Here is a 23,809-nt window from a genome sequence, read left to right as displayed (position 1 = left end):
ATAGACTTATTTATGATGCCAGGGATTGAATTCAGATTGATACATGGAAGACAAATACCTTACGAGCTGTATTATCTCTCTGGTCTTGAAACTGAAAATCTTGATACCCTGAGCCTGCCAGGACTGATTTCTGAGAGCAAAGCCAGAGTAACCCTAGAGCACCACCAGGTGTAAACCCAAACCCTCCAAAAATAAAATAAAATAATTTCAAAAAGGGCCAAAGTAATAGCACAGTGGTAGGGCATTTGGATTGCACTCAGCCAACCCTGGATGGACCCCGTTTTGATTCCAGGCATCTCATATGGTCCTCTGAGCCTGCCAGGAGAATTTTTTTTTAATAATTTTTATTTTGACCAAAGTGGATTACAAATCTTTCACAGTCATATTTTAGGTACATAGTGGCATTGAATCAGGGGCATTCCCACCACCAATGCTGTCCTGCCTCCATCCTTGTTCCCAGCATGCATCCCATATCCTCCTCGTTAGCCCCCCTCCCCCAGGCTGCTAGTATAAGTGGTCCCCTCTGTGTCTAGCTTGTTGTAGATTGGGTATTGATTATGTTGTACTTGGCTTTGGATTTGGTGTTTAAGTCTGGTCATTTTTTATTTCTACTCAATGTGCACACGACTGCTTGATCTTGGTGCCCTCCATTACTTCCCCCTCAATTTGTGAGGCAAAACAAGATGGTTCAAGTTATGCAGTTCTGTTTGAAGGTAAGAAAAAAAAAAAAGAAAACAAAAAGTAAAAAGGGAGAGGGCAAAAATTCAAGCAAGCAAAAAACGGGAGCAGTCTTTCTAGAGACTATAAAAATCAGTTTAAGACAAGAAAGGGAAAAAGGAAAGAAAACATAAAAATAATATAAAACAAATCAAACCCAAAACAAAACAAAAACAGACAAACAAAAAACCTGAAAAGCACCACAGCAATAAAGACAAGGAGCACAGAGGCAGAAGTAAACCCTGAGCACCACTGGGTGGGGTCCAAACACTCCCCAAAATAAATAAATAAGTTCTTAAAATAATGATACCTTGAGAACCTATAATTTATCTATGGTAGATAATTCTTATCACTCATAATGTTTACTATTATAAAACAAAGTTTATATAATATGAACAATATATCATGGTCAAAAAAAGGGGAGTTTGAAAAACAGAGACCCAAACTTTAGTGTAAATTATATTTGATTATTTTAAGAAATCTATAGAGGGCTACCACCAAAGAACATTTTGAATATTAGATAAAAAATCTAAATAACCTGGGGCCGCAGCGATATTGCAGCCGTAGGGCATTTGCCTTGTACTTGGCTGACTCAGGACTGACCTCGGTCACAGGCATCCCATACTTCCCCCAAGCCAGAAGCTATAAACACTGGGCATCACCAGGTGTGGCCCCAAAACAAAACAAAAACAAAAAAATAAGTCTAACTAACCTATTACAATTGTGTGCTGCTATTTCAATACTAAAAATTCAGTTTTGTATTTTTTATTAGAGCTATATTTATGGTACTTTTTAAAGTACATATTAAAAGTACAAAGGTTAATAAAACTCTTTGTCTTCCTAATTTATTGAATTAACTTCCATAATTTCTTTCAGCAGACTTCATAGAAAGAAAAACACAATTTAATTAAAAATATTACAGATCCATCTAGCTAATTAATTTAATAATGAAGACTGGATTACACCTCCATAATTGGTACTAAAGGAATTTAAATTCTGTAATCAGTGAAGAAAGGAAAAAACAAGTAACAAGTATTGACTTTCTGTCAGGTAGCAATTACAGAAATGGTAGTAAACAATATACTAAGCGGTTGAGAAACACTACATTATTATTACTCTTACATGGTAATACAAGAAGTTGATAATAAGCTAAAATCATGTTTTTATTTGTCTAAAGAACGTTTCATTTATTTAAATTAATTCAAGTTTCATATTACTCAAATTATATAGTCTTTTTAAGGACAAATTTCTAATCTACCATGTAATAGCAACTGTTCTTAGGCAACTTATTTTACTTTTTTATAGGTTTTCAACTATAAAATGAAAATAGCTATAATACTTCTTCATAGATTATTTATGGAGTACAAGTGCATAAATATAGAAGTACTATCTATTTTTATTTATGGCTTATGGAATCGTCTGGTGGCAGTTTAAGGACCCACAAAAGCAGTGCATGAAAAAAGATGATGGGAAGCTTCCCTGAACAGGTATTATTACTTGGCAATTCTATGCTAAAAAAAATAATGTGTGTTAAGTATCAGAGACACTTGAAATACTGGGATTTAATAATAATATTATGGAAAATTTACACTTTCTCTAACAGTACAAACTTAATAAAAATTTATTAAGCAGTTGCTAAATAAAACCCCCACAAAACTGCAATCTAAAAATAATTTTTACTAATTAATAGTGAAGAAAAAACAAAGTCATTAGATAAATTTGAAATATCAAATAACTACAACAATAGCAAATTTTAAATATACAAAAATACTTAGCTGATTAATAAAAACCTTATAATCGAGGTTGATTCATTTCAATTTCTTCTACCAAAAATATCCAATTTTTACAAAAAATTAAAAACATACTAAAATTTAAAAAAATATAGACTGTCAGGAAAGGAGTGACACCTTAAGCTCTTTCAGATATGACACAGATATCTAAATATTCCAATAAAGTATATTCATAACAATAATAGATATGTTACAGAATCTAGTAAAAAAATAGATATGTGTAACAGTTGCATAATATAATTGAAGTTTTTCTTCTTTTCTTTTTCTTTTTTTTATGTTAGTTTTTGGGCCACACCCAGTGACACTCAAGAGTTACTCCAGGCTATGCGCTCAGAAATTGCTCCTAACTTATAGGGGACCATGTGGGACAACAGGATCAAACTGACGTCTTTCTAGGTTAACATGTCCAAGGCAAACGCCCTACTGCCTATGCCACCTCTCCGGCCCCATAAATTTAGATTTCTGATAATAAAAAAAAAAACAAAGCATTGATAAAATGATGACATACAAATAAAAAAATTTTATTAAAAAATAGCTTGATTTGGAGGCCTTATCCAAGAGTGTTCATGGGCTATTCATAACTCTTTGAAGAAAAATGAAAATGAGCTTTAACATATATTAATAAGCTTTTAAAACAAATATACTTTAAAATTTTTGAAACAAAGATCATTCAGTATTTATGGGAACATCAAAAGACAATCCAAAATTTTGAAAATCCTATTGAAAAAGATAGAACAAAGTACAAAAATATTTGAACTAGTAATACTAATATCTTATAAAATTAATGTTTTATATTAAACTAAAGGTAAGAGATGTTTAAAAAAGTTAAGCAGAATAATAATAATAATGATAATAATAATAATAAAATATCAGACATCGTATCTTCAAAGTAAGTACATTAAAAGAAATGAGTATGGTGGATGGCCTATAGTGATTATCTATAGAGGCTGAGTTTACAAGTCTGAATTAAAGAAGACTTTTTCTCTGAATATAAACAAATGTAATAATAGTGGAAGAAATGTTTAAAAATTTAACAGAAAAATATCACCACTTTATAATTTTATTTATAGTAAATTATTTTTTAATGTAAAAAGTTATAGAAAAATAGCAAAGCATTTATATGCCCTCCTGCCAAAATTTTTTTTCATCTTTATCAAAATATGACTATAGATATGTGATTTGACAAATATATATTGCAAAAGGACTTTCATCCAGATATAAATTAAACAACTAACAACTTCATAAGATCAGTAAATTTGTTTGTGTGTATGTGTGTTAGGAACATGTAAGATTTAGTTTCCTTGCACCATTCTATATACAATATAGTTTTAACTATAGTCATCATGGGACATGTTCTGTTTGTTTTGAATCCCCAAAATTGAAGGTGCCCAGGGGCAAGTCCTGGCAATCTTTAGGAAATTATAAATTAACAGAAGCAGTATCTATATGCAGAAAACTTTGGGACACTAATTTAAGAGAGAAAGCAAATAAAGAAATATGTCTAGAAAGAAAGGAGAGCAGAAAAGCTGCTTGTCTTGCATGCAGTTCCTGACACCACATATATGTCTCTGTAACCTGAATAATACTGGTATAGATCAATGACCAGAAATAAAAATGAAAAAAGAGGTATGTAGTCAATGGATATAAATTTTAATATATTTAACATAATCATTCTAAATTTTACTACATTTAACACAATCTCAGTGGAGAAAAACAGAATTATTTTGTAGAAACAATTTTTAAAGATTATACAAAAGACAAAGTATCCTGAAATCAAATACAATACTGTAGAAGATATAAAAATTAACAAATTTGCAATATTCAGTTTTAAGAATGCATTAGCAAGTTACAGAAATCTAGAGAGAATGATAGAAATTAAAAACAAGACTATTGAATTGTAGAGAGAGGTAATAAAAGATAGGTATAACTTAACTCCATTGAATTTCTTAATAGGTTGAATCAAGTACATGACTGCTTCCTCTAGTATATTAGTTAAACTAATATGTTCAAAGTTGTAAAAGCAAATATTAATAATAGCTGAATTTGAGAGTAGAGAGAGTTTGTGATACCACACTTCTGTTGGCATTTTTCTTCCTAATCTTATTTAAAATTTATAATAAGATAAAATTGTTCTATTTTAAAATTTATATTAAATATTAGGGGCCGGAGTGAAATCACAGCAGTAGGGTGTTTGCCTTGCATGTCGGCGACCCAGGATGGACCCAAATTTGCTCCCAGCATCACATATGGTCTCCCTAGCCTGGCAGAAGCAATTTCTGAGTGCGGAGCCAAGAGGTCTCCCTAGCTTGACAGAAGCAATTTCTGAGTGCAGAGCCAGGAGTTACCCCTGAGTACAGCCAGTTGTGGCCCCCAAAACATATAAATATATATATATAATGTATATATACATATATCATTTTTATATTTTTTGATAATGTTTAGAACTTTTTTTCTATCTCTGAAAGTGTTTTATCACTTCAGGACTAGCAAGTGTGTCTGATCTAGCAACTCCTCTGCTGCTTGGTTTTTCTTTTCCTTTCACTTTTTCACATATAGGCAAGGCAGGAATTTATGAAAGGTGAATTACCATGTATTTCCTTCAATCAAAGAGAAATAAATTTAAACACTTATTCTGCCTCCAGTCAAATTTAAAATGTCAGGCAAAGTTCATGTGGATTAATCAATATTAATTTTTTCGATTCCATTTTCTTTAAAACTGTATTTAATTGCATTTAAATATATACTTACTTTCTCTTCTCTATCTTTTCTCTATCCATCTATTCTCTATCTTCTGAAGGTACAAAAGAAAACAATTTTCAAAGTTATATGAAGCAGAAATATATTTTCTCTCAACTTCTCCATCCTCAAATCTCTGTGAATAGTGTGCATGTCTACTAGTCCTTCATACTAGTCCAGAAAGAAAAAAAAATTTATGAATTTTCATTTTCAAATACAAAGGCCACTTTTCAGTTTAGGTTCATATTCATTCGAATAGGCTTTTGTTATTTCTGTGTTATTGGCAAATTACTTCATTGCCTAGTTTCCTGCAAGAATGTCATCAGTTTTGTGGATAAAAAAAAATGTACTAAAGATGATTTGATCAAACCTTTACATTAATAATCTAATATATTCTATAATTAACTTGTCAGAAACTATGATGTTTTAAGAAAATACAAATGCTTAATTTTAAATAATTTCTGGGTTACATATTTATTCTAGTAAATTACTATTTATTATTTCAATAAATTATTCAACTCAGTAAATGTATCCAACTTTTTAACAATTTTTTTCTTTTGCTAACTTATTATGGACTTTTTTTGTATAGCCATGTGGAGATAGCTACTGCATATATTTCTGAACTAAGATTTTAACACTGCTTATGTTCAAGGAATTATGTCATCTTCTGTGATTTCAGTGACAAAGAAAAAATTTTTAAATATTCAACTTAACATAAGCAAACAGCTTGCCATAACTGTGAAAAAGTTTGTAATCTTTTTAGATACTTTTAACTTGTTTTATATATCAAAATTATATGTATAATTAATCATATTGATTCTTAATTATTGTGCCAATTATAATTGTCGTAAACAGACCCCCTATTTTAAGGGAGTCAATTCCTATTCCACTTCAACTTTGTCCCATTCACAACATAAACTTTTCCTCTTTGTTGCTCTTATCATTTTGGGACTAAACTTATTATCAGTCTTTACTCCTGGCTCTTGAACAGGAATTACTCTTGTCAGGCTCAGGGAATCATATGGGGTACCAGTCATTTAACTGAGTTGGCCACATCCATCTCAAGCTCTGGCCCCAGTAATTTTTAATGTTTTATTGGTATTATCATCTCAATATTCTATTGCAGGAAACTGTTAATAACTCCACAGAAAGACAAGAAAATTGCTTTACTTTCCCAAATTCAAATAAGACTAGTGATAAACTTTTTTGCATTTTATGGGGAATAATATATTTTTGATAATGCCAGGCAGTTCTCATGTTTTGATCCTGACTCCACAGGGATCAATCAAGACTGATGCTTGAAGGGATCATATGCAGTGCAAAGTGTTGAACTGAGTTCATCCATGTGAAAAACCAAATGTGGCTCTTTTATTAGTTATTTATAATATTTTATCTTTTGTGGTACTCATACATAAATAAATCTATTCCAAGCTCAACGTTTAAAGAATTAACATTAAATTAACATGTTAATTAACATGTTCAAATGACCATTATACCTAAAGAATTATATGGTTCAAAAGAATTACTACCAATAATACTAAAGACTTCTTACAAGAAAATAAAATAAATATACTAGGTTTGAATGAAACCCAAATATTATCTGAGTAGTAGCTTTCAGAGAAGATAAGATTAGAAATGTGTTCTTTATTTTAAATTATACTACAAAGCTCTGGATATAAAAGAATAGAATGTTTCAGAATAAAAATAGGCACAGACCAATGGAATATACTTGAGATTCATAATAAATCCTTAAATATATGGACAGTTTATGATAAAGGATATAAAAACATAAAGAGAATAGTAATTTCAACCAATGACTTTGAGAAAATGAGGTAGTTGTTTGTAAAATATGAAACCTACAACATGGACAAGATAACTCAAAATAGATTAAGGATTTAGATGTTAAACTAAAAACAATAAAAATATTGAGGAAATATAGGCAAAACAATAGATGACTTAACTTAAATGATTTGGGGTATTGACTCCAACAGTAAGTCAAGCAAAAGTAAAACAATATAACATATATATATATACAATTTAGAAGCTCTACACTGTCTCAAGACTAAATTAATAATAACATTTTTCTCCCTATTGAGTGGGAGATAATAACCCCAGTTAATAAATTATGAAAAGGGATAATATCTAAACTATATAAGTAACTCATAAAATCTGACAACAAAATAAGAAAGTTAATCAAAATATGGAACAATGTAGGGCTGGATGATAGTCCAGTGGGTAGAAACTTGCTTTGCAAACTGCTGACCAGAGTCAATCCCTAGCACCCAATATGTTTGCTGAGCCCACCAGAAGTAATCCCTGAAATCAGAGCCAGGAGAAAGCCCTGAGCAAGGAAAGATGTAACCCACTCCAAATCCTCAAAAAAATAAAAATAAAAAAAGGAAAATATGAGCTAAACATATACATCTCAAAGGAAGGCATTTGCAAAGGAAGACTGACAACATCTGATGAAAAGTAATGGGATTAATATGTATTAACAAGAGAAGGTAAATCAAAGCAACAATGATATGATACCTCACACCTGTGAGAGTAGTCTATACAAAAAGAAAATGTCATACACAATGCTCACCTTGCCAAAGTCAGAATAAAGTAAAACATTATGGTGAGAATTTAAGTTGAGTCTCTAGTTTGGATATGTCTTAAATGATTTTTTTATATATCTACCATTATTTTATGTACCTCTACTCCTGTGTATCTTTAATTTTGTTTGTGTGTTTGTTTTGTAGACAACACCCAGAGTTGCTCAGGCTCTGGCTTTGTGCTCAGAAATTATTCCAAATCAGCTTAAAGGATTATATAGGATGCTAGGAATCAAACCCTGGATCTGCTGCATGCAATGGAAATGCACTACCTACTGTGTTATCTCTCTGACCTCTCACTCCTGTGTGTCATTCTTTTCAAAGAACAAAAACAATAATTTTCTTTTAATTGTGTGTCTGTGACCAAGGTTTCGAACACATGACTGCAGACTCACAATCAAGTAAAAATTTTTAAAAAATTGAAAAGATCTAAGCACTGAATTACTTGAAACACTACTTATAGTCAAGGAATGGAAACAATCTAAGTGCCTGTTGACAGATGAGTGAATAAAGATGAGAAACATTCACATTGGATCTCAGCTATTAAAGTTGATCATATCTTTTTTTTATATCAACATAGATGAAACTGGAGAGGCTAATTCCTAACAAAGTAAATTGAAGGAAAAAGAGAAACAGAAAATGATTTCACTTATATGAGGGGGAAAGCATAAACAGACTAAGCCAATTGAAAATAAACCTCTGGACTCTGCATAACTAAAGGAGAGGGAATAGGTCTAAAAGGCTGTTGAGGGCACAATGTATGTCAGTGGAAGGATAGATGTTGGTGAAGACAGGTAAAGAAAGCAGCTTTCTACATTGTTGATGGGAATGTAAATTAATGTAGCCATTATAGAAATAAATATGGAGATCTCTTTAAATTTAAGAAATAAAAGCCCTATGTGATTCAGTGATCCCACATATGTGGGCTCCCCAATATACAAAAATTAGTATTTTGAATAATTTGTAACATGTCCATTATGTCCACATGTTGCATTTTTTACAGTGTCTAGTAACTATAAACAATTTACATTGTTTACATGCCCATCAATTGACAGATTGATAAGAATCATGGCATACTACTTCTACTTAAGAAATCGAATCCTGGGCCCAGAGTGATAGCACAGTGGTTGGGCATTTGCCTTGCAAGTGGCTGACCCAGGACAAACCTCCATTCAATCCCCGGGGTACCATATGGTTCCCCAAATCCAGGAACGATTTCTGAGCACATAGCCAAGAGTAATCCCTGAGCATCACTGAGTGTGGCCCCAAAACAAAAATAAAACAAACAAAACAAACAAACAAAAGTAATTTTTACCTTACCAATGGAGTCCAGTCTCCACATGTAACTGTGGCTGATGACAATCAGTTTATCATATTTTTAATGTATCTTATTATTGTAGTTACATCTGTCTTTAATTAATCTTAACTAAATATTTTTGCATGATTATAATATCCTAATTTTATTTTTATGTGGTTTTTCAGTTTCTAAATACAATTTATTGAAGATTTTCTTTGCTCTAGTGATCTAATGTAGCTTCATCTCTACACTAGAAACATTATTACTAGAAAAAAAATTATTTTTGCCAAAGGCAAAAATTGTAAGTCTATAAAATCTTAAAATTCACTTGTAAAAATGTAGATTATCTTTTGTTGATAATTACCAAGAATCTTTAAAATTTCACACTAGCTAAAATTATTTCCTATTTATGATTTTCTGATTGATATCTATGATTTAGCAACTTCACAATCTTCCTTATCTTTATTTCATTCACATGCTTCATTGTACATAGTAAAACTTCTTTGTCCCCCTTACCTCAGTCAGGCATCTAGAGCACAACATATTGGAAAGAGGTCTGACAATGTTAATTTTCTTTCCACAGAGGAATTAATATTAGAATAGTTTATGTTATCACTATTTTAATGATACTTAGAGAAACATTAAAAAGTTTGTTGTATCATCAGTGTTGAAATTAGATACTTGTTTGTTAGAAGCTAATTAACTTCTTAAATTTTACTCAAATGTAAGAGAACAGGAATTGACAATTCATGAACCAGAATATTGTTAGTTGAAGGAGGAATTAGAGGACACCTGTCACTTGATGAAACAGCTCTTCTGAAGAATGCATGACATGGTAAATGACTGTTTTGAGAAGAGTTGCCATGGGAATGGGGCACTAATTTGGACTTTGTCACGTTCCACAAAATGTAATGGGATTGGTAATGAAGGAGCCATAATAAGCAGTTCCTTAGAGAACATACAACTTAAGGAAATGTTACTTTCTGTAAATGTTACTTTCCTACCCTCTTTGCTCATTAATCACCCTAACTTTCCTGTCACTGTTGTTAAAAGTCCATATATATATGGAAGAAAGTTAAACTTTGTCAATAGGATTCAAACTAGGTTGAAAATTATGAACATTCTATCAATTATTTATAAATTAATTTTTAGCATATAAAAGACAAAAATTTTTTAGAAATAGTTATCTGATAACCTGGAATTTCTTTCATAAAATTGAAAAACCCATAACTATTATGTAATATTACATTTCTTTACAATTTATACTCTGACAAGAGTAATATTTTTACTCTAATGGGTACAGTGTACTAGTAGTTACTTTGTAAACTTCAGTTTTAATTCTATTATTTCTATATTCTACTAGTTCTTACTCAACTGTAATATTCTTAAAAGAAAAATTGCTGTATAAATAAAATGAAAATGTTTGAATTGATTTTCAACAGGTTCAGATATAGTAACTTATTTATGAAAATAGATCTCCAAATAGTTTCTAATACTAAGTAAAATTAGTGAAATAATACTATTCAAAAAATTGATTGCTTTTCCCACTACTTATCAGCTAATTCCTTGACATACATTGTCTCTTTAAAACTGAATTAGTTAGCTATAAAAACTGAAATGAAGGCTTGCATTTCAAGATCATGTTCTCCCATGAGCAAATGTTTTGTTTGCATGTCCTTGTGTATCTTGGCTTGAATCTTCCATTCTGGAGAAGTTTGTATTCTATCTTTAATATATATTTCATCTCTTTCTCCCCCAGCATCTTTCTTTTTGTTCTTTTCCTTTCTTTTTATTTATTATTTTCATGTTGTGTTTTAACAATTTTGCTTTTATGAACTTTCTAGTCTTGTGCCTATATTTTCACTAATTTTTAAATAACATCTTATTTTTTTTAAATATTTTATAAAATTGAATGACTTGAGATAATTACAAAGTTGTTCATGATTGAGTTTCAGTCATGCAATGTCCATAACTCATCCCTTCACCAGAGCACATTTTCTGCCTCCAATGTCTCAAGTTTCCCTCCTCATGCCCACCTAAATGGCATTTTCTTCTCTCTCTCACTCTCTCTCTCTCTCTTTCTCTCTCTCTCACCATCTCCTGTATTCCCCTCTCTCTCTTCCTTTCACCCTCCTTTTTCTTCCTTTATGTTTTTTTAATTTTAGACTCTGTGGTTATGTGGCTTCCAATATTATTACTGAAGGGTATCATGTATATCACTTTACTTTCTTTTAACACCAAGCTCTTGACAAGAGTGATCTTTTTCAGTTACCAGTGCTGTAGTTGTCTTTTTTGTGGTTACTATATTTCTTCAAATCATGCAAGGTTTACTCAGTTAAAACATTCTCACTTCATAAAAAAAAACTAAAAAATAAAAAGCTAATGTGTATGCTCAGAACCAGAGTTAAGCTATAAAGTCATACCCAGACTTGTAAAATCTGGTTCATCAAAAAAATTAAATCTGAGAACACTGATAGTTAAATGCAGATTTTTATTGGTCTTTTCTGTGTATGTATGTGTGTATACAGGTGAGATAGGCAGAATAGCTTTTATAAAATAGCTTTTATAATTATTATATTATTCAATTTTGAAAATAAAGTATTAAGTACTATAGTTTTTTTGTTTGTTTTTGTTTTGTTTTGTTTTGTTTTGTTTTTGTTTTTGGGCCACACCCGTTTGACGCTCAGGGGTTACTCCTGACTATGTGCTCAGAAATCACCCCTGGCTTGGGGGGACCATATGGGATGCCGGGGGATCGAACTGCGTTCCATTCCTTGGCTAGCGCTTGTAAGGCAGACACTTACCTCTAGCGCCACCTTCCCGGCCCCTAAGTACTATAGTTTTAAAATTTTGCCAACCATATAAATGAAGACAGTACTAATTTTAACTGAACAATTTAGTTCATATTTAGGGACATTGTGTGGCTTACTGACTACTCGTAAATGAACACAGTGATACCAAGAATTAAGAGTTTCTTTAAATCTTATTCATATATTATGCTCCAAAATAAATATTTCATATACTATAATTTTATCTTTATATATATTTAGGTATTGAATATTTATATCTAAATCAAATGACTAAATATAATTTCCATACCAATCTACTGCACAGTAAACAAAAATTGACATGTACATTTACTTCTGTAGAATATTTCATTTATTTTTTGGGGGGGGGCCACACCCTGTGATGCTCAGGGGCTACTCCTGGCTATGCGCTCAGAAATTGCTCCTGTCTTTGGGAACCATGTGGGATGCCGGGGGATCGAACTGCGGTCCATCCTAGGTCAGCCATGCATAATGCAAACGCTCTACTGCTGCGCAACAGCTCCGGCCCCTTATTTTATTTTTAATACTTATTATCTTTATCTTTATTTTTGTTTTGGGGCATACCATGTCCTGTTCAGGGCTTATTCTTGGCTTTGCATTCAGGGGTCATTTCTGGCAGGTTTAGGGGGGACCATATTTGGTGCCAGGCTCAAACCTGGGTCAATCCTGTGCAAGGCAAGTGACCTACATACACTATAAAGCTCCAACCCTGTTTTTTCTGTGCTCATGTGGTATAGTTTTAGAGATCAAACCTAAGTTCTCACATATGAGAGGCATGTACACTACTCTACCAAAAAAGACAGCAAGTTTATAAACGTCTATTTTAAGAGAAGAAAAAGACATTAACTTTGGTTCCTTATAGTCACTTTGATTTTTCAACCTTTTAACTAAATTTAGTAGTAAGTCATAAAAGCAGTGAATCTCAGGCTGGCTATTATTTAGTAATTATAGATGTGTTATTCAAATTGAGAACCAACAAATTTAGTTCATAATATTGACTTACAAACAAACTGAATCTTACTTAAATGCTTTAGTTAAGGTAATATTCATAAGTAACCTTTAAAATATTTTGTTTGTGTCAAAATAATTAAGTTAGTTGTTTTCTGGCATGACTTCCTTATAATCACTAGTTTAAAGACGATTTTTGGGCTGGAATGTTAGCACAGTAGTAGGGGTTTGCCTTGCATGCAGCTAACCCAGATGGACCTGGGTTTGACCTCAGGCATCCCATATGGTACCCTGAGCCAAAAGTAACTCTAGAGCCGCTAGGTGTGGCAAAAAAAAAAGAAAAAAAAAACACCTAATTTTTAGGCCACTCTATGCCTAAACAAATATTGTTGTTTGTGGTCTTATTTTCAACTTGAAAGGAAAAAAGCATCTTCCCCTACAAAAGCAAAATATTCAATATAATTATATATCTGGCTTTTTTAGAAGTTTGAATTCAGATACCTCCTCCTGAGATTTGAAAGCAGTGAAATGAAAAAAATAGAGTCACACATCACCATTCATTCCAGAAAAGGTAGTAACAAGCACAGGTGCAGCACTGATCTGTATAAGGCAGAGTGAGAGGTAATTGTTAGAATTGCATCCAGAGAACATAGGAAAATGGGAGCATTTCTATCAGTAGCTTTGTTTGCATAGATTATAGTGTCTGAATTTAACTGTGAGGTTTATCCTAGAGCATGATCAAATTGGAAACTGTTTTATTTGTTATTATCTTTAAACACAGCTCTTCAGATACCCCGACTCATGTGGATATACTAACAAATATCCATATTTGGTTTATATTTCTGATATTAAGAATCTGGCTCAACATAGATTTTTCTGATTCACTCTGTGTGTGGGAGAGAATGAAAATTACATTTTTATTAATAAAGATACATTATTGAGGATAATAGTAAAATCTATTTTGCATTTTGGCATTACACTTTCCATATTAGAATTTGTATCACAGACTGGGACATTAAACAAAACTGCTTATATTCCTTAGAGGTAAGACATAGATACCTGTAACCCATATAGTACACAGAAGAGTTCTAGAGATAACTTGGTAACCAAAAAATTTGATAGAAATTTGAGGAAACATTATTGAAAATTTTTCTTTTTATTAGTACTAGAGAATAATAAAAATAAACTCTAAAATACATGGACAAACTTAAACTTGCCTTAAAAGTACAGAAAAATGAATACTTGATTTTTAAAGCAACATATGCATACATATAAACACAAATAATTCTGGAAAATAGTTGTATTCATATTTATGTAAATGATATTGGCTTTTATTATTACTTTGTAACCTTCAACTTATTCAAGACTTTTCTCATGAGAGCCCTAAAGTGTACAATATGAAGAATCATAAAACTCTAGATCCAATGAAAATAATGCAAACTAGCATAGTTTAACAATCCCCAACAAGGGATTGTTAAAAATCTATTAATTATGGGAAATGTTCTACAGTTCAAAATAGAAACTATTAGCATAATATAGTTATTGAAAATATAATTAGCTCAGGTGGTATGCAAATGAATTCTACACAGAATTTTGGATAAAGCATTTAGCTTTAAAAATGCAAACTTTAGGGGCTGGAGAGATAGCACAGCAATAGGGTGTTTGCCTTGCATGTGGCTAATATAGGACAAACCTGGGTTCAATCTCTGGTATCCCATATGGTCCCCCAAGCCAGGAACAATTTCTGAGCACATAGCCAGAGTAACCCCTGAGCATCACCAGGTGTGGCTCACAAAAAATATAACCTTTAAAAAATGAGAAAAATCTATGCCATAAGGAAAAAGACATTTTGAAGATAATAATAAGGAAATTACCTACATTCTTCAAACAATAAATAAACTGACAAGGCAATGTACATACTGTGAGTTTTATACCAGACTGTTCTAGCAAAATTCCTCACATTTAGAGTGGTATAATAAAAGTGCCTATATAATAATTAAATATTATAAATAATTGCTTTAAATTTACCCTATGTGTCTTATGAAAATTTGTTATCTCTGTCCCTGTGGCTGTAAGTCTGGCTTTGATTAATTCATGTCCACTATTATTTGGAGGAAAAGTGAATCAATCACTCTCATTAATTTCTTCTCTCTCATTCTCTCTTCATTTCTTCCCTATTTCCACCCTACTAAATATAAAAATATTGATTGTAATAATAGTCAATTCATGTTTAATTGCAGATATTCTTCTGAGTCATTTACACAGATGTTTGTAGATCCGTACCACTATAATGCTCCAAAAGATAATTTTTGTGACAACATCTCAGCAAGTAAGCAGTATTATAGTGGTACAAATCACCATATATGAAGAAACTATAAAATAATCTTTAGGTTATTTATATTTTTTCAATATTAGAGGACAATGTTTTAAAATCAGTTAAAAATAAAGTTCTGAAGAGAACAATAGAACTAATATATTACATTGAGAAACTTGTTATGATCAAATAGAAGAAAAGTGGTGATAGATTGGATTTTGATTCTTTATAGTACCTATACCTTTTGTATAATTTATTTCACTTAATCCCTTCACAATTTTATGTGGAGTCTTAGTTAACATATTATAATTTGAAAACTAAAATATTAAAGAAATCAACTTATATGATTAATGAATATGATGATTTTTCTAAAAAGAGGAAAATATGGTAATTTAATTCCAAATGTTGAGCATACACCCATCTTGAACCAATGCTTTTTTAATTTCATAGCCAAAAATTATCTTTAAAAATAAACACATATGCTGAGATGTTATTATAGCTGGCAGGGAATTTCCTTGTAGGCAGTCCACTCAGGTTCAAACCCTGGTATTCCTGGTATCTCTCAAGCCCTGTCAGGAGTGATCCTTGAGCAGAGCCAGGAGGAAACTCTGAGCTTTGCTAGGTGTGATGCTCAGGGATTATTACTGATAGTGCTGGGTGGGGGTCGGGGAGATGTGGATTTTATCTGGGCCAGCAGTGTGAGAAATAGGTGCCTTTCTCATTGTACTATCACTTAAAACTCTGTGCATTATATTTTAGCTAATATGGCTCTGGTAAGATTAAGCTTTAAGGTTTTTAATGTACAAAGTTACTGCATTTTCACCATCACCAATATGTCCAAGATGCCTTACCACTTCTAATCGATCTCTTTCATGCCTTTCCACCTTCAACACTCACCATTTATTTATTTCAATTTTGTAATCCAAGGTCAAAGTTTTGTCATCACTAGATACTGTATATTTCTTTTGTTTGTACATGATACAGTTGTATTTAAATTATTTCAAACTATTTCACCTAACACGATGCCTTCCAGTTTCATCCATATTGCAGTGAACTCAAGATTTCATCTTTTCTTATACCTGTGTAAAAAAGACTTTTTAAAGAGAAAGTTCAATCTTTTTCTTTCTCATATATAGGTTTACTTCAATCTTTTCTCAAATTTTGGAATATGAACTTTTCTACATGAAAAGTTAACAGTGACAAAGATGACTGGGGCCAGAGTGGTAGGGCATTTGTCTTGCACTTGGCCAACCCTGGACAAACCTGGGTTCGATACCCAGCATCCCATATGGTTTCCGAGCCTGCTGGGAGTGATTTATAGTGCGGAGTTCAGTGAACCCCTGAGTGTTGTGAAGAGTACCCCTCCAAAAAAATTTAAGGAAGTTTAACCTTTAATGGCCCCACCAACACCTCTATTTAGCCATTCTGATTAGTATTTATAAAACAACTTATACTTACAAGTAGCACATTTTAAATTTATTAGGTCAATATGTGAGAAAGTCAGATTTTATTTTGCTTACCAGAGTTTTATAAAATTGAATTTGCCTCCTTGAAAACCCTCCTGAATTCTCTTTCTCAATATAATTTTGGAAATGTAGGTGATACCTTGTTTGTTGAAAAAAAAAATGATGCAGCAAAAGTTATCTGAAGTTACTAAGCAGTAAATTAAAGAACTCTTTAGGAGGAGACAATAAGAAATTTAAAAGATCAGGTATGTCTGTGGAGGATAAATTGTCCTTGAAAGAAATAAAGGAAGCATAAAGAGGAATTTATAATATATCTCTTGGGTTTAACAATATTAATTTGTCTTAACCATCTTTGAAGTCCTGACCACAGTAGTGCTTTCATAGGTGCATTTTAATTAGCATAATACTGTCTTAGTAATCTACCCAGAATTCAGCAGAGAACAAACCATGATCTCAAAAGCATTTGTCATGGCATATATTATAATCTGAAATTAATAAATTAGTGCCATATGAGAAAAGAGAAGGTAGCATTTAAAAACAAAATTATTTCAATTATGGTTTATAATGTCTTCACTGATGTTTAATATATATATGTATGATATTAGAATAAAAATAATAATTTTGTAAAGGAGGTATTAGCTCATTAGTATCTTTACTATTTAGATTTTATATCAATATAAGGGCATGAACAAGCAGAGGTTTGTGCATGTCTTTTGCCCCCAAAAGTCCCATATTTTTCATCATTTTAAGTATTGAATCCTCTTCACTTGTGGATTAGCCATCTGCTAGAAGCAATAATTTAAGGAACAATGTCCCCAAACAGCTTCTCATAGATAGTTGTTGGCAGCTCTGGCATTTGGGAGCATAATCCTTTTAAATTGAAACCAGCCCTCATAGGTACAGGTTTCCAGATCCTCAGAGCATCATGAGTTCTTTATATTTGAAGGTCAAATTAAAGAAAAATACATTTAAACGAAAATTTATCTGATTTTCTTTCTGAATAGTGTCATTCATTATCAAAATCCAAATAAATCAGAATATACTGGTATTTTTAATGCAAACCTAACATTAATCTTTTAGAAACTCTTCACATCTATGATTCATAAGAAATTGAATTCCCCAAGTCATAGATAGGTAATCTATCTTCTCTATGCTTACATTTTACCTTTCAACCTAATTTCCACACATTCACTCTTGAAGTGCACATTTAAAATACTAGATAAGACCTGAAAATTTAGCTCATTGGTTAAAGGACCATTGCAAAGGCAGGCAAAGACTTCACAATGAAACATTTGGTTTTAAATCTTTAGTCTTAGTAAACTACAAAGCTATTTTGGAAAAGGCATTTAATTTTTTTGCAAAGTAAAGAGGATACTAAATTATCAGTCTGTCTATGTTTTACAGTTCATTCTTGCATGGAGAAATTTAAGATTATATTGATATTTTTAGCCAGCAACTTTACTGTATTGATTATTGCTTCTAGTACTTTTTCGGTAGTCTTTAAATTTCTACATATAATATTTTATGTGTAAATAGCTTTAGTTTTTACAATTTATTTTATACTTTGGATTCTTTCCATTTTACCTTCTTGCCTAACATCAGTTTCTAGAACTTCTAATCCTATACTGAAGAATAATGGTGAGAGAAGACATTCTTGCTTTGTGCTTGGTCTAGAAGACACTTTTCGCTTTACACCACTGAGAAATATAATAGCTGTAAGTTTGCCATATATGGCCTTTATTTTCTTATATTTTATTATGCATTGACTATATGCTTTAAAATTGTATTGGTGATGGGAAGGTTGCACTGTGATGGGGGGGGGTGTTCTTTACATGACTGAAACCCAACCACAATCATGTTTGTAATCAAGGTGTTTAAATATTATTTAAAAAATATCCAAAATCCACAAAATTATTTTTTCAAATCCTAGAACCACTTTGGGTTTGAGGTAATAAAGAAATCAAGAAAGCATAGATCACTTTATAGATTTCATAGAGATTTTTATAGATTTCATAGGAAATGTATCTCATTTCCCAGAGCATGGGTCTCCATACAATCCATTTGTGTGGTCTCTTTTCTCATGTTTTATAGATTTATAGATTTCATAGGGATTATTTATTGAACATGAACAAAAATCACACTGTATCAGGCAATGGAAAAACCATCATCACTTTGCTTGTAGGTATTTTTGTCTAGTCCTGTGTAGGCATCTCCATTAAAAGAGGATTCAGTGGGCCCACCAGTTGTATTCCTGGATTTCCTTGGCACATAGAATTGAGAAAACCCCATGGAATTCATCAAAAGGCCTGCTACAGATGTTTTGCCCCTGCTTGAAGAGTTGAGAAATTCCCAAAGAGGTATTTCTGAGATTCATGTTATGGTACCGACATTACATTTCCTTGATATTACTTAGCCTTAAAATTAATTCTCCCTTCTGCTAATATAGCCTTGATTAAAATCATTTTCCTGGATAATATTTAGCACCTAATTCAAAGACAATATTTTTCTGTTTTTCAAAATGTCCTTGCAGCCTCGATTTCTGGTATGCAAGAATGCAGATCCTGGGCTATTGATTTTTCCCCCAAATGAAAACTACACCTTAGCGGATTTAGCTCTTTTTTTCACTTGACCTCTAAAATAATAGAGCCCATCCCAGTGAAGATAGTATTTCTAGATTTTTTCTACTTTTTACATTTTGCATCTGAAGTTAGTTTGCTAAGAGCTGCCTTGAGTTGTGACCTTTTCCTTTGTAACTCAGAATTCTTACTGCTCATACCCATAACTTAATGTATTGTTTACTGTTAAACTTTAAACTCTACTTTCTAATTGTAAACAAACATTCTTCTCAATACCTATGGCTGGCTTTTATCCCTTATAAAACTCCTAGCTTAAAGATGAAATTTATCTCATTTCCCAGAACGTGGGTCTCCATACAATCCGTTTGTGTGGTCTCTTTTCTCATGGTTCATATTTCACCTCACGCCAGCCTTATTTTATCCACTCCCTGAAGTAGGCTCATTGAAGTCCAGCTGCCATTAATGGTCAAAAGCCGCAAACAACAATTTTTTCACTTTGTAATTAGTTAAAATATTTTTCTTTTCCACAGAGTGTCATAATTTTCTTGGTAAACTTGTAATATTTCTCCAACTTACTCTATACATGCAATTTCTTCAATGAATGCAGAAGCTCAAGAAAAGACTTCTAAGAAGTCTTCAAATATTAAACAAATAACTTAATTTCTCATTTTATTATCATCATATCTATTAAATAAAATCATATAAAATATAAATTTAAATGATTTTAGAATAGTCTCCCAAATAATATTTGTTTATAGAGTAGACGTATATACCTAGGGCTCAGTATATTTTATATATATATCATGTAGGAGCAAATATATATCTAAAATATTCAAGCAGAAATTATTTTTGTTTTATTTTGTTTTGTGTTTTTGCTGAGAGTGGGAAACATGGAAACATGGTAACTTTGGGCAAGATACTTCAGGCAGGTCTCCACCAACCACCAGCAGTGCTTGGATAGGATGGTGGATTTGCTTTGGAGATAAGGGTCAAACCAGGGTTAGTCTTATGTGAAGCATAAGTTTTGGGGGTCTCAAACTCGCGGCCCGCAAGTTGTTGCGGCCCTCCGTACAACATTTTGTGGCCCGAGGCCGGCCTTCAAATATGCGATTTTTATTTGGTAAGCGAATAATCATGAATACTGGATATTTTAAGGCCGGCCGCGGGCCACAAAATGTTGTAAGGAGGGCCGCAACAACTCTCGGGCCACAAGTTTGAGACCCCTCTTATTAGCTCTCTGGCCACCTTTCAGACAGAAATTTGTTAAAAGAAATAAAAAGTTTGTAGTTTGTAACTAAATAAAATGTAGTTGCATATAAAATTAAAAATATAAATACCAACCTGCTTTACTTTATTTTATATTTTGAGGAGAGTATGGTAATAGACCACACTCGTTGGTGATTTCAGGCTATTCCTTACTTGCTGTAGACTGCTTTTTACCTGCAGATCCAGCAGGATTTCAAATGAATCTGCTTCATGGAAGTGGGATGCAAAAACTGGCAGCATATAGTGAAATATGAAGGAATGAGATCACACAATGAGTGCATGAGGAAACATGTTCTGGCAATCATGCTCCTAAAAATTAAAAATAAGAAAAAAAAGAAAAAAAGAGAGGGATGGTCACAAATGTTGAGAGCCAGTCACAGGTATAAAAGGATGCTCACATTTTCCTTTGCAAAGTACAACAGAATCTTACCAATGCACAATGTTTGATCTTTAAAACAATACACATGGCTCTAGGTGGTTTGTAATCTGATAATAGAACTTAGTTCAATTAGGAGCCCAGAAAATAAAAGGAAGGTAAACTTTTACATTTCAAAGTAGCTCCTCTCTGGCCTGGCCCTGGGTGTCATACTGATGTAAATTAAGATATTAGTAAGAAGCCAGGTTTCCTAAAACAAATTTCATTTACCTAAGGGAACAAGTTTCTAGCTTAAGGGCTAAGACTAACTTCCTAAGGTCGTTTTTAAAGAGACAGAACTTATATGAAAAGGGTACAGAATTTATATCTAGTAAAATTCAATAGCCCAATGCTATCCTGGCCAAAACTTTTTGGAGTGTCAATTAGTTAGCAGGTATTCAAAGTGTCTAGGGGAAGTCCCTGAAGCAAGGCAATCAATCCTTTCTGTTACAAACTGCTGTGGTGTTCAAAGACAAGGAAAGAAGAAATTCTTTTTATTTTTTGATGCTGAGTATTCTAGGTAAAGATAAATTTAATCAGTGCTATAATGCCTGTAAAAATCCTTATGTTAGGATGAGAAAGGTTTTACTATATACACACAGCAGAAGGGAATATATATGTATACGTATATACATATATATACGTACATATATATACATATATACATACAACATATATATTCATATATATATCAATTAAATGTTTATAGTAAAGGAAGAAGAATATCAGTTTCATTAACAGAACAGCTCATTCAATTATCCACACTGAGAGTGAAAAGGGAAGTCATCACTACCTTGGCCCCGCCCTTAGGGAAGTCATCACTACCTTGGCCCCGCCCTTAAGGAAGTTGTCACTACCTCGGCCCCACCTTTACCTCTACCTCACCAATGATTCGTGTTAGCTTAGCGGAAGTCCAGCCCTCAAGGACTCTCCTTCCCCTCCCACTTCCCATCCTATATAAGGGAGAAACTAGGAAACCACGAGGTATTTTTGTCCCCATTCTATTCTGGGGGCACTTTGACCCTGGCCATTCCGAATGGTCAGTATTAAAGCACTTTTTAAGCATTTGCTGGGACGTCAGCCTCTTCATTTCTCTGCGTCGGGCAGCTAGATTAGGACTCCCGAACCTTTCAAGAGAGAAGGTTCAGTGGCCCTATTGGTGAGAGATCTCTCAGGACTCTTCCAGCCATCCACACTTGAGGGAAAAGACTTCTCAGTGGGCCTTCTAGTAATATTGATCAGCTACCCACGCTAAGGGTATGAACATCCTAGCAGGTCTTCTGATAGACTTCCTCTAGAAATATTAAGATTTCTATTATGTTAATGCTGTGACACTTACTCTACTCAGAGATCACATAATATTTCATAGGTGGTTTCAGGGGATCATATATACTATGGGTTATAAATGTATGTTGACTTCATACAAGGCAAGTGTATAACATATACTATCTTTCTGGTCCAAAGCACCTGCTTTAAGTTGAATAAGATTTATGTGATGACTATTAAAAAATAAAACATACCCGTGATCAAAATCCTCATTTATTTTTTATTTTTAATAATTTCATTTTTGTTTAAACGATTAAAGAAACATCTTTGTTTACAAACATAATTCTGAAAGACTATGTCCTCTTTGTTTTTTGGTTTTTAGCAGGATTTTTCTTTAATCATAACACAAGTCAAGTAAAAGAGAAGGTTTTACAGTTTTATAAAATAATTTTAATCCTAATAGTTATTCTGCACCATTTACTTTGTGTTTTGACATAGTTATAGGAAGTGAAAGTTATGTTGAGAAGTAATATGACAACTCATAGAATAAAAGGCTAAGACGACTAAATGTAACTACTTCAGATACAAACATGGGAAAGTACTGTGCTTTTTAAAATGGATTTGTGTGTATACTCATGAATATATTACCATTACTCATATTATAAAAATATAAAAACAATCTGTTTATTTATAGTTGAGAAGCCTCTTACACATTTATTTCTTTAAACATTTTTATGTATTTTTATGTGCATATTAGTTTTTCTATTTTGGTTTTTGGGTCACACCCGGCAGCGCTCAGGGGTTACTCCTGGCTCTATGCTCAGAAATTGCTCCTGGCAGGCTCGGGGGACCATATGGGATGTTGGGGTTCAAACCGGGATTCTGCACGAAAGGCAAACTCCTTACCTTCATGCTATCTCTCCAGCCCCAATTTTTCTTCTTATGGACTACCTTAGCTTAATAATTTAAATATAGATGTATTTAAATTTTTATAAATTTTGTTTTTCCTTTGAATTTTTATTAACAAATAACAAATTATTTATGATTAAATGCCTAAAAAGGAATTAGATATATAAATTCTTTACATATAATTTCAGTAAAAAAATATTTTTCTTGTATTCCTATTTGCCAATTTTCTGAATGTGCTGCCCTATTGAAAATACTGGAAAGAATATATGTAGTCTTGTATGACTTCACTTTGACTCACTCAGAATATTGGAAAGCTAGAGTTTCAACTATGATTTTTAGGGAAATACTCAATTGTGTGGCTCATTTATTTCACTTTCAGAGAATCTGCTTTCTGGACACATGACAAATGATATCCTCTGCTTCTCAGTTTGGCAAGCTTAGTGTGATAGATCCTTCTACTGCAAGGTGAAAACATACAGGATTGGGTCAACAATTATATGAATAATGAAGAACGTGTGACTTAATAAAACAGACCTTTGATATATTATTGTAGCTTATTTCTCAATTAGCTTAGAATTCAGAAAAGAAATGTTTTCAAGTAACAAAAATTTCTTCCAAAACCATAAAAGTAGAAATTTCTAAGAAGATGTGAATACAATTGACCTTGGCACTATTAAAATAGAA

Source organism: Suncus etruscus, chromosome 1 (genome assembly GCF_024139225.1).
Source record: "Suncus etruscus isolate mSunEtr1 chromosome 1, mSunEtr1.pri.cur, whole genome shotgun sequence".
Lineage (NCBI taxonomy): Eukaryota > Metazoa > Chordata > Mammalia > Eulipotyphla > Soricidae > Suncus > Suncus etruscus.
Note: the sequence above shows the minus strand (reverse complement) of the source record.